We start from the raw sequence: 18,224 nt of genomic DNA, 5'->3' as shown, positions 1-18,224 counted from the left end.
GCGGTGTGAGAGCCTACCACTTCGGTCAAATTTTCCATCATCTTGTCGCTCTTATGCTGGTTGTCCAATATCTTCTCAAGCATAGATTCCATCCGAGAGGTCCCTTGATCATTGGAAGGGCCCTCTCGCCAATTTGGAGAGTTAGAAGCACGACCCTTTGGTGGAACATAGGCATTGGAATTCCGATTACTATAATTGTTGATGTTGTAATCCCTCCTGTCCGAACCACCGTATTCATTTCGGCCATATTGATTGCCTTGTTGTTGGGGTCTCCATTGCTTCGGATAACCCCCTTGAGAGTGATCAATATAATTAGCATCCTCACGTTGTGGCTGCCCCTCTTGATAAGCTTCTTCCGAGACTTGGTACATTCTTGGAGTATGAGGTGGTATCCCTTCTACAACATTCACACTCTTAGCTTCTTTCTCCATAAGCCTCTTTGTCAACAAATCCACGGTGGTTTGCAATTGAGCAAAAGCATGATCTCGCTCATGATTTTCTTTGGCCACCGCGGCAACAGAAGGACTACTATATGAGAGGACTTCACTATCACTCGAGTGCCAAGCCTGATTGTGGGTGGTGACCTTATCAAGCAAACGAGTGATAACGGTAAATGACTTGTCCATGAAGCATCCTCCTGCAGCAGTATTGACAGCAATCTGGTTCATTATATCTAAGCCCTTATAGAATTTTTCCGTGAGAATAGCATCCGGAAATCCGTGAGTAGGAGATTGAGCTAGATAATACTTGAAACGCTCCCATGCTGAATATAATTGTTCCCCCGGAAGTTGTTTGAACTCAAAGATCATATCTCGAAGCTCAGCCTTTTTGCTTGGAGGGAACCATTTTTTCAGAAATGTATTGGCTAACTCGTTCCAAGTATGAATAGAATTGCTGGGGAGCTTTTCATACCATTGCCTGGCTTGACCAGCTAAGGAATATTTAAAGACCCGTAATCGAAGTGCATCGGCAGAAACAACACCTTGGGATTGTTGAGCACATACATGCAAGAAGTTCTTCAAATGTCAAAGTGGACAATCCTCCGAAGAATGTTGTGCGGGCTGTTTCGGGGTATTCTTGAATCTTGTTTTGGCTAGTTCTTGATATAGTAACTTGGACGTGTGGTTGCTAATGTTGATTTGGCCGTTTCATAGTTGGCTTGAATGTGAGGGAAATGAACAATGTAGGAGAAATTCCGCCCAATATTTTTAGAAATAAGCTATTAACGTTGAAATACGTTTTAAACCTTTCCGTAGCTTAACCGTAGTTCTTAACGTTTTAATATAGGTTGAGATACTTCGGGCAGCGTATACGTATTGTATCATGGATAAGCGTTAATGGTATGTGAAGCAATCCTTTCCTTCTTTTTGGCATGATCTTTATGAAACAAATAGACGACGAGCATATAACTCCAAAGAAGCTCCTGTTCTTAGAGACACTAGGATGGCTAATGTTCTTGATTCCCAGAACCTACTTCATTATGTCTTGATACGTGTCTATGACTCCTGACGTTCAATTTGATATAATCCATAGTGACATTCGAAGGGTACTTGACATGACTATTGTCTTTGATTTTCAAATGATAGTTCATTTTAATTATTATATTGAGTCTCAGACATGACTTAATTGCATATAGTTGTCACTACTCTGCTCGTGCATGCTGTTAATATATCTTTCACCGAGTCCCGGGCCGGGTATGTTTTCGTGCACAGTTTCACTGCATTGTTCACCGAGTCCCTCACTAGAGGGCCGGGTACGGTATATATATATATATATATATATATATATATATATATATATATATATATATATATATATATATATATATATATATATGATGTGATTATGGCACCGAGTATGGTATATGATGACTTTATTCACCGAGTCCCATAATGGGCCGAATATGGTATATGGTATAGACATGCATGATTCTTATCTCGTAAGGCACAGGTGCATTGGTATCTTTGATTATCATACTTGCCTTCTGTAATCTTCTATTTAGTTATGATTCTCTTTATTGTATTTCATGCTTTATATACTCAGTACATATCTCGTACTGACCCCCTTTCTTCGGGGGGCTGCGTTTCATGCCCGCAGGTACAGATACTTGATTTGGTGATCCTCCAACTTAGGACTTCTGCCTTACTGTTTCGAGAGCTCCATTGTTCCGGAGCCTAGACTATTTTGGTACAGATCTTTTGATATAGACTTATGTATATGTCCAAGGGTACGACGGGGCCCTGTCCCGTCATATTTCTCTTTTATACTCTTAGAGGTCTGTAGACATGTGTGGGTTGTATATAGGTTTTGGGTCAGCTGTGTCTATATGGTTTACTTTGGATATCCCCGTGTATAGTGGCAGCCTTGTCGGCTTGCGTATTGTGTTATTGTTATGCTGTGGTTAGCCGTGACTCCAGGGGAGACAGGTTTATGATATGTGGCGTTGTGAATCCTTCCTTTGTTTTTATGAGTTTTCATATTATCCTTAGTTTCAGCTTGACTATATTTAACAGGTTTGTATACGAGTGTCCAGTTCGGGCACTAGTCATGGCCTATGGGGTTGGGTCGTGACAAAAGTGGTATCAGAGCAGTTCATCCTCGGAGTGTCTATAGACCGTGTCTAGTAGAGTCTTGTTTATCGGTGTGTTGTGCACCACGTCTATAAACAGGAAGCTACAAGACATTTAGGATGTTACTTTTCCTTCTTACTCTAGATCGTGCGATAGAGCTGTATTATCAGGATAATCCCTTCCTAACAAATTATTGTGTTACAGCTATGCTTCCAAAGAAAGCGACAGCTGCCCAGAAGGGACAATCGGTAGCAGGAGATACCAGCCAGACCCGGAGAGTTACTAGGGCCCGTCCCTAGTCTATGCCCGAGATTGTACTTCAGTCGGCGAGTTCTGCTACACCGCCACCTCCAGAAGAACTCAGAGCAGCGGCAGCTCATGTTCAGGGGGCAGCTCCACCGCCTGCTCCCGAGGCCCCACTACCTGAGCCTCCAGCTTCTCAGCCAGGGGCGGAGGATAGGGCCATGAGAGATGCAGTTCAGCTGCTTACCAGATTAGTAGCAGGGCAGGATCGTAGGCATGGACTAGGAGTTGACAATGTGGATAGATCTAATAGTTTGAGGGCTCGTGATTTCTTAAGTTGTAATCCTCCAAAGTTTTTTGAGTCAAAGCCCGAGGATGATCCGCAGGAGTTTATTCGGCAGATGCAGCGTACATTGACGATAATCAAGTCTTCTGAGACTAAGTCTGTTGAGTTGGCTTCGTATCAGTTGCGTGATGTAGCTATTAATTGGTATGAGTCGTGGGAGTTATCTAGGGGCGAGGGTGCTCCTCTAGCAGTATGGGATGAGTTTGTGGAGGCTTTCCGTGGCCACTTCCTGCCTCCAGAGATGAGGCGAGCTAGAGTTGATAGATTCTTACATTTGAGGCAGAGTGGCAGGAACGTTCGAGAGTACAGCCTTGAGTTTGATTCGTTGGCTAGATATGCGCCTACTATTGTAGCTGATATGGCTGATAGAGTATATCGTTATGTGATGGGGCTGGATCATTATTTGATTGATGGCTGTATGGCAGTGGCTCTTCAGCCAGGTATGGATATTGCTCGGGTACAGGCATATGCACAGGGGGTAGAGGATCGACACAGAGGACATCAACCAGATAGAGATTACGACAGAGGCCAGCATAAGAGGGCTAGATCAGCTGGTTATCCTGGTGAGTTTCGAGGCAGGCAGCCTCAGCAGTATATTAGATATTCTTCCCAGCCAGCACATAGTGCACCCCCACAGTTCACAGGTAGGAGATTTGACAGCACAGGGTATTCAGGAGCCGGTCAGAGCTCCAAAGCTTCGGGTTCGCAGATGAATAGAGGTTTGAGTCAGTCGAGGCCACATTTGCCTCGGTGTCTCGGGTTTTACACCCCGTACTTCGAAGAAACACTATTAAATTTGAATGTAAGAATGTCGAGTTACGACTAGGTAAAACAACTTTGGAGTATGAGGAATGAGGCATTATTAAGTATATTGTTTAAATAATGGATGATTATGATCTTGTAAGTCATAATCGGGAAAGAGTATTTTAAAACACAAGAATATGGTCATTATCATGTATAATAAGTGATAAATATCATGTATGGAGGGTTTCGGAATATTTCGAGATCGAGCAAGTTGAAGAAAATAAGTTCGACGAAAATTTGAGAAATGCTGGACAGATTTTTAGTCAACTTTGGAGGGGTATATCTCTATGCATATTTGGAGTTTTAAGGCGTTTCAAAAGCCTAAAATGAAGTTCGTCAAGTCTAGTTTATGATTCAACAAACCACTCATCGATAGGACGTCGGAGTAGAGAATTATAGACGCTACAAACTGAACTGTCGCGCAGAAACAACACTGCTACAGTACGCTACAGTACTGCTACAGTACTGTAGCTACAGTGACGCCGTTTCAGCCCTTATAAAAATGGGCAAACCCCCATTTTTTATCATCTAAAAACATCTCAAATTTTCCAGAAAATTCAGCAACAAAAAGGGGCCTAAATCTCACATAAAAGTGAGGATTGTGAGTGAAATTTCAAGCTACGAAGTACTAATCGAAGTCCGGGCAACGCATAATCACGAATATAATTTTGTTTGGAGTTAGAGGAGCATGGGAACAATAAGATGTTGAAGAATTTGCTACTTTCATAAAAACAAGGTAAGAATCAATTCCTTTTTCTTATGTTATGAAGGTTTGTTTGTGTTGTAGTATGTAGAAATGAGTAGAATTTATGAAAATGTGGAAGTTTTCAAAGTGGGTATGTATATATATTATATATGTAGCCATGGGTGTATATATGTTGTATACATATATGAGTTGAATTTTAAGTTGTATACTAGTTGTGGTTATTATGGAATTTGTATTGGAAATGGAAGTTGAATGAAAATTGGATGAAATTGGAAAGAAGCCATGTTGGCCGTGTGGTAGATTGTTGTTGGAGATGAATTAGTAAGTAGAAAATGTGTTGGAATGGTTTTGTTGCATATATAAGAATTTTGGATTGAATATGGAAGTTGATGGAATTATTGAATATTGAATATATAGCTTGGAATACTTTTGGTTTATGTTTGAATGGTCTTATATTAGTATGTGAATATGAAAATATTGATATCGGGTTGTAAGTGCAAAGTTGGATTTGGAATTGTCGCATTATTTGGAAAATAAGACTATTTACGCTAGAATGCGTTCCTAGTCGATTATTGATGTTGTATATATTGTTGTTGGTATGGTTGTTGTTGTTTTAGCCGAGTTTTAACCTCGGGGATGATATATATATAGGGGAGATGCTGCTCAAATTTTTATAGACAAGAATTGGTTAAGGTTGAAATTTTAAGTCTTATGAATAGTAAATTGGTAAATGTGACCATTTGTAGGTTTTGGACGAAACGGGATTTGAGTTTTGGCAAGCATAAAGGGCAAGAAAGGTATGTAAAGTTATCCCGATTCTTCTCTTGGCATGTCCTAGATGTACTAGGCTTGGATTTACGCCTCGGGGAATATTCTGTCCATCGGAATCCGCGTTTGAAATCGTCGCTTTTTCATTCAATAGAATTGAATTCCTTAAGTATGCTTTGATGAAAAATTATGAAATTTTTTCCCAAATTGCTTAGGAAGTTATGGAATGTCCTAGAACCTTTGTAGGTGACCCCATAAGCTTAAAAATACGTAATTTGAGCCCACCGCTTCATTGGTTCCGAGGTGGGCCCACTATTTCTAATTTTACCCTTTATGTGTCTATGACTTGTCTTCGAGCGTTTTCGTTAGAGATACTCTAACTACTCCTTTATCTACTAAATAAAAATTATTTTAAATATTTCATTAAGTCTTATAAATTGTTTTGAATCTTGAAAACGATCTCGGATAGATTATGCCTCCGTAACCCGTTATGACATCTAAATTTACTTACTATGTTTCCGTCCGATTTCATTGATTTGATTTGACATTCGATATGCCTCATTGAGTCTCTGGAAATATATATATGGTATTTTTAGTGCATTTAGTTTCTCACTACTCCGTTCGTGGATGCCTCAATGTTTCCCCCACTGAGCCCGGGCCAGGATATGTTGTCAAGCGTGATCCTTTGCATTGTTCGCCGTGCCTCGATGTGAGGGGGCAGGTATACGCGTACATGGGTTTGTGGAGTATGCTGTGCCATGTACGCTTGTTCTGATATGATCTGATATGGCCATCTGATATGATATGCTATGTTACGGGGTTATTCCCCTTTTCTGATCCTTATGTGTTGTGGCACCAGTGTCGGGGGGTGACCACGTTCTGTCTGCCGAGTCCCTTGGCAGGGGCCGGATATGATATGGCATATGTTTCTGTACATACTCTTCATGTTTTGAAAATATGCATTTGATACTCTGGACATCTCACTCACATTTCTGTACGTTCTGTTCCGGTTATGATTTTGTTCCGTAATGGGACCAGGTATGACATACGTTTCCTGTAAGTACTATTTATGCTTTATGATCAGCATTTTGCTAATCTGGATATTCCGTTCATTTTTCTGTACCTCCTGTTCCGATTATGACTTTGTTTACTACGTTCCATGCTTTACATACTCAGTACATATTTCGTACTGACCCCCTTTCTTCGGGGGCTGCGTTTTTATGCTGCGCAGGTACAGACTACAGATTTGCTGACCCACCTGCCTAGGACACCTATTCTGCTATTCTGGAGCGCTCTTTTGTCCAGAGCCTATACTCTGGTACAGTCTGCTGCTGTTGGATATATATACGCTATTCAGGGGTACGACGGGGCCCTGTCCTGTCTTATGTTTCTGTTATGTTCTGTAGAGGTCCGTAGACATACATGTGGGTTCTGTATATGTTTTGGGTTGCTATGATTTGTGATAGCCTTATCGGCTTCCATGTGTTATATATGTTCCTCTATGACACTAGTAATGTCGACTGGCTTTTATATTTATATAATCTGCTAGTCTGCTGGTTTGGATTATTGGGTACGTTTGGGTGTCCAGCACGGACACTAGTCACGGCCTACAGGGTTGGGTCGTGACATCGGTGTGGTAGGCTCTATTATGGGGAATGCCGTCTTGCTACAGGTGCTTGTTTTTCGTGCGGCCGTCAGGGCCATATAAAGAGAGAGTGTCCTTATGGGGATGGTGTAGGTGGTATGGCTCAGCCTACTAGGTCGGTTCCTGGTTCATCTTCTTCTGTAGCTATGCGCCGTTGCAGGGTATTCAGACACTAGAAGGCCGTGGTAGAGGTCGTGGCAGAGCTTCTAGTTCTAGCGGTCCTTTGAACCTCATATATGCTTTGGCTAGTAGGCAGGATCAGGAGGCGTCACCGAATGTTGTTACAGGTATATTATCAATTTTCTCTCGGGACGTATATGCATTGATAGATCCAGGCTCCACCTTATCATATATATCTCCCTTTGTTGCTAGTATAATCGGAATAGAACCTGAGTTGATAGAACCATTTGAGGTAGCTACACCGGTAGGAGATTCTGTCATAGCAAAGCAAGTATATAGAAATTGTTTGGTCATTATATATAGTCGTCACACCGTGGCAGATCTGACAGAGTTAGATATGACTGAGTTTGATGTTATTATGGGTATGGATTGGTTAGCTTCTTGTTATGCTAACGTCGATTGTAGAGAAAAGATAGTTCGATTTCAGTTCCCAGGAGAGTTGATTATAGAGTGGATGGGGAATACAGCATCACCGAGAGGTAAGTTTATTTCATACCTCGAGGCAAGGAAGATGGTTAGAAAGGGTTATATTTATCATCTGGTTCGCGTACATGACTTGAAAGCAGAGGTACCGACTCTTCATTCAGTCCCGATAGTTAATGAATTTCCAGATGTATTCCCAGACGAACTTTCAGGTCTTCCTCCTGAGCGGGAGATAGAGTTTACTATAGATGTATTGCCAGATACTCAGCCCATATCTATTCCTCCTTATAGAATGGAACCTGCAGAGCTGAAGGAGTTAAAAGAGTAACTGAGGGAATTATTAGAAAAGGGCTTCATCAGGCCTAGCACATCACCTTGGGGAGCACCGGTATTATTTGTGAGAAAGAAAGATGGGTCGCTGCGGATGTGTATTGATTATAGGCAGCTGAATAAAGTAACAATAAAGAATAGATATCCCCTCCCCAGGATTGATGATCTATTTGACCAGTTGCAGGGTGATGAATGCTTTTCGAAGATAGACTTACGGTTAGGCTATCATCAGGTGCAGGTAAAGGAGGCAGATATTCCGAAGACTGCATTCAGGACCCGATACGGGCATTATGAGTGTAGAGTGATGTCTTTTGGGCTGACCAATGCTCCAGCGGTATTTATGGATTTAATGAACCGAGTGTTCAAACCATTCCTAGATATGTTCGTGATTGTATTTATCGATGATATTCTGGTCTATTCACGTTCAGAAGAGGAGCATCCAGATCATTTGAGGACGGTAACTCAGAAGACAGCTAAGTTCCAGTGGACTGACGCATGTGAGCAAAGCTTCCAATTGTTGAAAGACAAGTTGTCTACGGCTCCAGTTCTAACTCTTCCAGAGGGACCAGATGGCTATGTTATTTATTGTGATGCTTCAGGTGTTGGACTAGGTTGTGTATTGAAGCAGCATGGCAGGGTTATAGCTTATGCTTCCCGACAGCTCATAAAGCACGAAAGGAATTATCCTACTCATGATCTGGAGTTAGCAGCGGTAATTCATGCCTTGAAGATATGGAGGCATTACTTATAAGGTGTTCATGTTGATGCTTATACGGATCACAAGAGTCTCCAATATATTTTTAAGGAGAAAGAGCTGAATTTGCGACAGAGACGGTGATTAGAGTTACTAAAGGATTATGATGTTGATATTCTATACCATCCAGGGAAAGCAAATGTTGAAGCAGATGCTCTTAGCCGTAAATCTATGAGTAGCTTGATAGATGTGCAACCAGAAAGGAAGGAGATGGTCCATGAGATTTACCCGCTAGCAAACCTTGGAGTCCGTTTGGCTGATTTTGGAGATGGTGGAGTTTCTGTTCGAGAAGTCGTTGAATCCTCTATCATAGAGGCCGTAAAGAGGCACCAGTACGAGGGTCCTGTTCTGGCACAGTATAGAGTTATAGCTCTTCAAAAGGAGAAGACCCCGTTTGAGGTTACACCTGACGGAGTGCTACGATATGAAGGCAGACTATGTGTACCTGAGGTTGCAGGGCTACGACAACAGGTTATGGAAGAGGCACACTTTGCCCGTTATTCTGTTCATCCAGGGTCAACAAAGATGTATCATGAACTCAGATGTTTATATTGGTGGGATGGCATGAAAAAGGACATAGCGGAGTTTGTTGCTCAGTGCCCGAATTGTCAACAGGTTAAGGTCGAGCATCAGAAGCCTGGTGGGTTATTACAGGAGATAGAGATCCCAACTTGGAAATCAGAAGTAATTAATATAGACTTCATCACGGGTTTACCTCGCACTCCACGAAAGTATGACTCTATATGGGTTATTGTGGATAGGCTGACAAAATCAGCCCATTTTCTTCCAGTCAGGACTACTTATTCAGCTGAGGACTATGCAAGGTTATATATCAGGGAGATAGTGAGACTCCATGGGGTTCCCACATCTATTATCTCAGACAGAGGAGCTCAGTTTACAGCTAACTTCTGGAGATCATTCCAGAAGGGATTGGGGACACAGGTGAGTCTTAGCACAACATTTCACCCTCAGACTGACGGACAGGCGGAGCGTACTATTCAGACGCTAGAAGATATGTTGTGAGCCTGTATCATTGAATTCAGAGGTAGATGGGATGATCATTTGCCACTTATTGAGTTTTCCTATAATAATAACTACCATTCTAGTATTCAGATGGCACCGTATGAGGCCTTATATGGGAGGAACTGCAGGTCACCTATCGGTTGGTTCGATGTAGGCGAGACTAAGTTAATTGGCCCAGACATAATCCAGCAAGCGGTAGATAAGGTAAAGCTCATTCAGGAGAGATTATTAGCAGCTCAGAGTCGACAGAAGTCATATGTAGATAACCGACGTCAACACTTAGAGTTTCAGATTGGTGATTGGGTGTTCTTGAAGGTGTCACCCATGAAGGGTGTAATGAGATTCGGCAAGAAAGCGAAGCTTAGTCCGAGGTACATTGGGCCTTATCAGATTATTCGTAGGGTAGGCAAGGTTGCCTATGAGTTGGACCTACCATCTGATTTGGAAGCTGTACATCCAGTCTTTCACGTATTAATGCTTCGTAAGTGTATTAGTGACCCTTCTAGAGTATTCCCTGTAGATGATGTCCAGGTAACGGAGGAGTTGTCTTATGAGGAGAGCCCTATAGCTATACTTGATCGCCAAGTCAGAAGGTTACGTACTAAAGATGTGGCTTCCGTCAAGGTATTGTGGCGAAACAACAATTGAGAAGAGATGACCTGGGAAGCTGAAGACGAGATGAAAAATAAGTATCCTTACTTGTTTCCTATGCCTACAGGTAATATTAATCCCTACTTGACTATATTGATTAGTAGATAAAACTATATGTTATTGTGGCCCTGTGAGACATCTGTGGGTTGCTAAATGCAGGTTGGTAGGTATAGCGATAGAGGAGACTTTCCCGAAACTTTAACAAGACACTATAGGACTAGTTTAACATTCGAGGATGAATGTTATAAAGGGGAGAAGGATGTTATACCCCGTATTTTTTTACGTTAGATTTTTTGTAAGTTAACAGACTTAAGTCCAAGGACAAGGTTATTTTTGAGATATGAGACAAGGGCTTTTTAATCCCGATTTTAATAAGTGCATGATTTGCTTGTAAATTTCAATTAGTGTAGAAATATTAGTGGAGATTAGGGATTAATTAACCGTGATTAGATTATTAAGTGGGGATTAATAATTAATTAAGTTAATTAGTGTATTGAATGGATCCCACTACAACAAGGTCAAATTTGATTGGTCCATGCCATAGTGGGACACTTGTCAACATGCTGGTTGCATATAAATTCCATGTGATGACTCACTTAACCATAACTTCATCTTCACCAAAATTGAAAAACCACACGGCCATGGCAGCTCTTTGAAGCTCACGGCCAACCCTTTTCAACACAATTAAATTGCTAATCTTCATCTTGATTTGGAGAAGGAACTATGAACAACCATGGCTGCCAAGCTCTCGGCCAAGTTTAACATCTTGATAGTAAGAAAATTATAAATTTCTGAGGTGTTCGAGACGTTTAAGAGTGCAACAATTTGCTTTAGTGATCAACAACGTGAACTTATATTTTTAGAGCAGCAAGGACACTTGTAATTTTGAGTTATAATTTCCAGCAACGTTGAGAGGCCAAGCTTGGTAAGGTAAGGTTTATCCCTTCCTACATGTTTTAGAGATGGTTTGGTATTTTTACAATTTGGTGGATGTGGAATCTGTGCAAGGAAGGCTTAAATCATACTAGAAATTGTATTGATTCATGGGCTGTTTTAGAACTTGTTGTGATGTTAAAATAGTTTTCTTGCATATGAGTAGTTGGCGTCGTTGTTGCGTTGTTGCTGATATGACTCACAAATTTGGAAGAAAGAAGCGTATAAGGTATCGTATACGAAGCTTATGTGGTTGTTTGGTGTATAGTCTTAGATGTTCGTGAGGTTATCGGGCATTGTTATATTGTAATTAGGGGCAGTTCTTGTTGAGTTGGGGGACTAAGTGTAGTTAAGATTATGTATTGTGTTGTTGTAATTGTTGGACTATTATAAGGTCATTTCGATGAAATGTTGTGGCTGTAGGTTATTAGGAGTAACTTGAATATGTCGTAGTCGTTATGTTGACTATTATTGAATGTTGTAATGTGTGGACTGATTTGGAATGTTGTGCGGGCTGTTTCGGGGTATTCTTGAATCTTGTTTTGGCTAGTTCTTGATATAGTAACTTGGACGTGTGGTTGCTAATGTTGATTTGGACGTTTCATAGTTGGCTTGAATGTGAGGGAAATGAACAATATAGGAGAAATGCCGCCCAATTTTCTAGAAATAAGCTACTAACGTTGAAATACGTTTTAAACCTTTCCGTAGCTTAACCGTAGTTCTTAACATTTTAATATAGGTTGAGATACTTCAGGCAGCGTATACATATTGTATCATGGATAAGCGTTAAAGGTATGTGAAGCTATCCATTCCTTCTTTTTGGCATGATCTTTATGCAAATAGACGACGAGCATATAACTCCAAAGAAGCTCCTGTTCTTAGAGACACTAGGATGGCTAATGTTCTTGATTCCCAGAACCTACTTCATTATGTCTTGATACGTGTCTATGACTCCTGACGTTCTATTTGATATAATCCATAGTGACATTCGAAGGGTGCTTGACATGACTATTGTCTTTGATTTTCAAATGATAGTTCATTTTAATTATTCTATTGAGTCTCAGAAATGACTTAATTGCATATAGTTGTCACTACTCTGCTCGTGCATGCTGTTAATATATCTTTCACCGAGTTCCGGGCCGGGTATGTTTTCGTGCACAGTTTCACTGCATTTTTCACCGAGTCCCTCACTAGAGGGCCGGGTACGATATATATATATATATATATATATATATATATATATGATGATGATGATGATGTGATTATGGCACCGAGTATGGTATATGATGACTTTATTCACCGAGTCCCATAATGGGCCGAATATGGTATATGGTATAGACATGCATGATTCTTATCTCGTAAGGCACAGCTGCATTGGTATCTTTGATTATCATACTTTCCTTCTGTAATCTTCTATTTAGTTATGATTCTCTTTATTGTATTTCATGCTTTATATACTCAATACATATCTCGTACTGACCCCCTTTCTTCGGGGGGCTGCGTTTCATGCCCGCAGGTACATATACTTGATTTGGTGATCCTCCAGCTTAGGACTTCTGCCTTACTGTTTCGAGAGCTCCATTGTTCCGGAGCCTAGACTATTTTGGTACAGATCTTTTGATATAGACTTATGTATATGTCCAGGGGTACGGCGGGGCCCTGTCCCGTCATATTTCTCATTTATACTCTTAGAGGTCTGTAGACATGTGTGGGTTGTATATAGGTTTTGGGTCAGCTGTGTCTATATGGTTTTCTTTGGATATCCCCATGTATAGTGGCAGCCTTGTCGGCTTGCGTATTGTGTTATTGTTATGCTGTGGTTAGCCGTGACTCCAGGGGAGACAAGTTTATGATATGTGGCGTTGTGAATCCTTCGTTTGTTTTTATGAGTTTTCATATTGTCCTTAGTTTCAGCTTGACTATATTTAACAGGTCTGTATACGAGTGTCCAGTTCGGGCACTAGTCATGGCCCATGGTGTTGGGTCGTGACAGCTATACTCCTGAAGAACTAGCCCAAAGGGAGGGTAATCAGAAAAGGACTATCACTGAAGGGGAAGTCGAAGATTTTTGGCGCAGAATGCAGCCGAAAGAATACTCCATTGTTGAGCATCTAAAGAAAATACCAGCCCAAATATCGGTGCTGGCGTTGCTGCAAAGTTCACCCCAATACCGCCTGGCTCTAATGAAGGTGTTGGAGGGAGCCCATGTCCCAACTGGAACAAACAGTGAAAACCTGGCCGAAATGGTTGCCCACATTATGGAGGAACATCAAATTGCCTTCACAGAGAAAGAATTGCCCAAGGAAGGCATAAGTCACAACAAAGCGCTGCACATTACTATCATGTGTCGCAACAAAGTGGTAACCCAGGTGTTGATTGATAATGGGGTAGGAATTAACATTTTCCCCGAAGCCACCTTGACTCAGCTAGGGTATAACCTTGGAAAGGTTCGTCAAAGCCATACTAACATAAGAGCATTTGACCGAGGACGTTGTGACGCCACTGGAGTAGTTGATTTGGATATTCGAAATAGGACCTGCTGAGTTCACCACTGAATTCCAAGTCATGGAAATACCAGCCAATTATAATTTGCTTCTAGGAAGACCATGGATCCATATGGCAGGGGCAGTACCATCCTCGCTCCATTAATCTATAAAATTCGTCTGGAAAGGAGAAGAAGTGGTGATCCACGAAGAAGCCAACATGCACAATTATCCGGATAATTCCGTACCTGTCATTGAAGCCACACCCAAAGGAACGGATTTCCATATCGTGGAGTTAGTAGGAGCAGACCATAAAATAGACTCCTTGGAAACTCTCATGCTAGCGATTTATAAAATGATTGCTTCCACCATGATCCTGAACAGGTTTGAACCCGGAAAAGGTTTTGGAAAGAATTTGCAGGGCATCACTGAGCCCATTCCTATCCTTCAAGATAATTTTTGCTTTGGGCTTGGCTACATCCCCACAGATGAAGAGATACCTACCAAGAAGAGACAAGAGGTTGATGATCTCTGCAAACCTATTCCAAATCTGTACCAGTCATTCCCCCACAAAATGCCTATGCCTGACGATGCTGACATTGAAGAAGGGATAAGGATGTTATTCCAAGAGAAAGATTGCTTCATGATTCTAGAAAAATGTGTTGAAACACCCAGCATCAGAGAGGCAGAACCGGGTAAGCAGCTGTCCAACTAGACCTCTACCCCGCTACTGGCTTTTCGGTACAGAAAGATGAATTTATTTTTGAAAATGGGGAGAATCGGTCTAGGCCCGATTACTCGTCCTCTTTTTCACTCACATTCGTAATGTTTTTAAAAAAGGAAATGGCTTGACCTAAGCAAGGACCACAATTGTACTCCTAATATTTTTAAATTAATGAAAGTATTGGTTTGTTAAAACTGTTTTACTTGTTGCATGCATTTTTTATACTAACATATTTCACTTTGAATTCCTTTTCAGTAATAAAAATAATAAAGCAACCTTAAATGTCATGACATGTTGCGAAACGAATGAGTCGGGCAGCATAGATGAAGAAGAATATGAGGAATACGACGAGACCACAATGCTACCCAAGGGTCTCACAGAGGAAGTAGAACAACTGGAGAATGAGTAGAAGCCGAACTTGGATGAAACAGAAGCCATAAATCTAGGTGATAAAGAGGATGTCAAAGAAACAAGGATAAGCACACACCTAGGTACTCCTCTCAAAGAAGAATTGATAAGTTTGCTGAGGGAGTACGTGGATGTCTTCGCATGGTCATACACTGACATGCCAGGGCTAAGTACTAGCATAGTGTCCCACAGGCTGCCCATCAATGAGGGGTTTGCTCCAGTAAAGCAGAAAACCCGACAATTCAAACCGGATCTTAGTATCCGAATCAAAGACGAAATGGAGAAACAAATTGAACCTGGAGTAGTGGAAGTGACATCCTACCCCACATCGCTAGCCAATATAGTCTCGGTACCCAAAAAAGACGGCAAGATAAGAATCTGCGTGGATTACCAAGATCTAAACAAGGCTAGCCCAAAGGATAATTTTTCACTCTCGAACATCTATATACTCATAGATAATTGTGCCAAGCATGAGTTACAATAATTTGTAGATTGTTTTGCCGGCTACCACCAGATCTTAATGGACAGAGAGGATGCCGAGAAGACAGCTTTCGTCACCCCATAGGGAGTGTACCATTATAGGGTAATGCCCTTCGGCCTCAAGAATGCCGGCGCAACATACATGAGGGTAATGACTACTATTTTCCACGACATGATCCATAGAGAGATTGAAGTCTATGTGGACAATGTCATTATCAAGTCAAGGGAATGTTCGAAGCATACCATACATTTGAGGAAATTCTTCGACAGACTCCGGATATTCAATTTGAAATTGAACCCGGCCAAATGTGCGTTCGGAGTACCGGTTGGAAAGTTATTGGGATTCATAGTCAGCCGAAGAGGCATAGAGCTAGACCCAACAAAGATCAAAGCAATCCAAGAGTTGCCTCCTCCTCAAACCAAGAGAGAAGTCATGAGTTTCTTGGGAAGGATAAATTACATCGGGCGGTTCATAGCTCAATCCACCATCATTGTGGAGCCCATCCTCAAGCTTCTGAAAAAGGACGCTCTTATAAAATGGATGGAGGAATGCCAAGAGGCATTGGACACTATCAAAAGATACTTGTCCAACCCGCCAGTCCTGGTACCACCAAGGCCTGGGAGTCCTTTGTTGTTGTACTTGTCAGTTGCTGAAAAGGCACTCGGATGCGTGTTAGGACAGCACAATGAAAAAGAAAAAAAGGAGCGTGCCATTTATTATCTAAGCAAAAGGTTCACAGCCTGCGAGGCCAGATATTCGCTAGTGGAAAAAACTTGTTGTGCTCTAACTTGGGTAGCTTAGAAATTGAGGCAGTATTTGTCTTCATATACCACTCACCTCATATCCAAGATGGATCCATTAAGGTACATATTCCGTCAGCCCATGCCCATCGGGAAGTTGGCCAAATGGCAGATGTTGTTGAGTGAATTCGACATTGTATACATAGCCCAGAAAGCAGTCAAAGGACAGGCTTTGGCTGACTTACTGGCCGCGAGCCCGGTGGATGAAGAACTTGAGCAACTCCATACCCATTTCCTAGATGAAAAGGTGTTGGCTATAGAAGAAAGAGTAACGGAATCTTACACTAGCTAGAAATTATTCTTTGATGGAGCGGTGAATTACAAAGGTTCCGGAATCGGAGCGCTTTTGATATCAGAGAATGGGCAACACTACCCAATGGCCGCTAAGCTCAAATTTCGCTGTACCAATAACATGGCTGAATACGAAGCTTGCATCCTAGGTCTCAGAATGGCATCAGACATGGACATCAATGAATTATTGGTTATTGGAGATTCCGACTTGCTGATTCACCAAGTACGAGGCGAATAGGCCACTAAGAATGAAAAGAACTTACCATATGTAAACCTGGCACAGTATGTAAGAAGTTCGGAAAGATTGAGTTTCAACATATGCCAAGGGCTCAGAATGAATTTGCTGATGCACTGGCCATAATAGTGTCAATGATCCTGCATCCTCAAAAGCAGTCACATCGACCCGCTAAGGATAAGTTTGAAAGAAGAACACGCTCACTGTTGCCTTGTGGAACTTGAGCTAGATGGCAAGCCATGGTACAGCGACATCAAAATGTATCTAGAGAGACGGGAATACCCTGAAGGCATTATAAATGGACAAAAGAAGACCATTTGAAGAATGGCAAACAGTTTCTTCCTAAATAAAGAAGTGATATACAAACGGATGCCGGATTTGGGGCTGCTCAAATGTGTAGATGTCGGCGAAGCCACCAAACTCCTAGAAGAAGTATATGTGAGAACATATGGACCCCACATGAACGGATTCGTACTTGCAAAGAAGATTCTACGAGCTGGATATTATTGGATGACTATGGAGAGTGGCTGTTGCAAGTATGTGCAAAGGTGACATCAATGCCAGATCCACGGTGATTTGATCAAAGTCCCTCCAAGTGAGCTTAACGCTATGAGCTCACCATGGCCTTTCGTCGCTTCGGGCATGGATGTTAATGGACCCATTGAACCCACAACCTCGAATGGCCACCAGTTCATTTTGGTTGCCATTGACTATTTCACCAAGTGGGTGGAAGAAACGTCTCACAAAGAAAGTGGTGGCAGACTTTGTGCGAAACCACATCATATGCAGATTCGGTGTGCCCGAGTCCAATCATAACAGACAACGGGGCAAATCTGAATAGCCACCTGATGAAGGATATCTGTGAGCAATTCAAGATCACCCATCGAAACTCGATAGCTTACCGGCCGCAAATAAACGGAGCCGTAGAAGCAGCCAACAAGAATATCACGAGGATATTAAGGAAAATGACTGATAATCATAAGGGCTGGAACGAGCAGTTTCCTTATGCTCTACTGGGATACTGTACTACCGCCAGGACTTCAACAAGAGCAACTCCATACCTACTGGTCTATGGAACCGAAGCAGTCATACCCGCTGAAGTCGAGATACCTTCCCTGAGAATTATTTAGGAAGCAGAATTAGAGATGCTGAATGGGTTCAAGCTCATTATGAGCAATTGGCTTTAATTGACGAGAAAAGGATGGTCGCTATATGTCACGGACAATTGTACCGTCAGAGAATGGCAAGAGCTTTCAACAAGCGAGTCAGAGCCAGACTCTTTCAGATCGGGAACTAGTGCTCAAGAGTATTTTTCCACATCAAGATGAATATAAAGGGAAGTTTGCTCCCAACTGGCAAGGGCCTTACGTAATCCACAAAATACTCTCCGGAGAAGCAGTAGTATTGAAAGAAATGGACGGTCAAG

At 41.8% G+C, this 18,224-nt stretch overlaps 1 non-coding gene across 1 annotated transcript; it reads left to right on the top strand.

Moving 5' to 3' along the window:
• The first annotated feature begins 714 nt into the window (after window positions 1–714).
• On the top strand, window positions 715–820 carry LOC132616326 (small nucleolar RNA R71). Its single transcript, XR_009573115.1, has one exon. It is a non-coding gene; the product is annotated as a small nucleolar RNA R71 (small nucleolar RNA).
• Window positions 821–18,224: the final 17,404 nt, after the last annotated feature.

The sequence above is a fragment of the Lycium barbarum genome, chromosome 10 (assembly GCF_019175385.1).
Source record: "Lycium barbarum isolate Lr01 chromosome 10, ASM1917538v2, whole genome shotgun sequence".
Taxonomy (NCBI): Eukaryota; Viridiplantae; Streptophyta; class Magnoliopsida; order Solanales; family Solanaceae; genus Lycium; species Lycium barbarum.
This window is presented reverse-complemented; position numbering and strand designations above follow the sequence as displayed.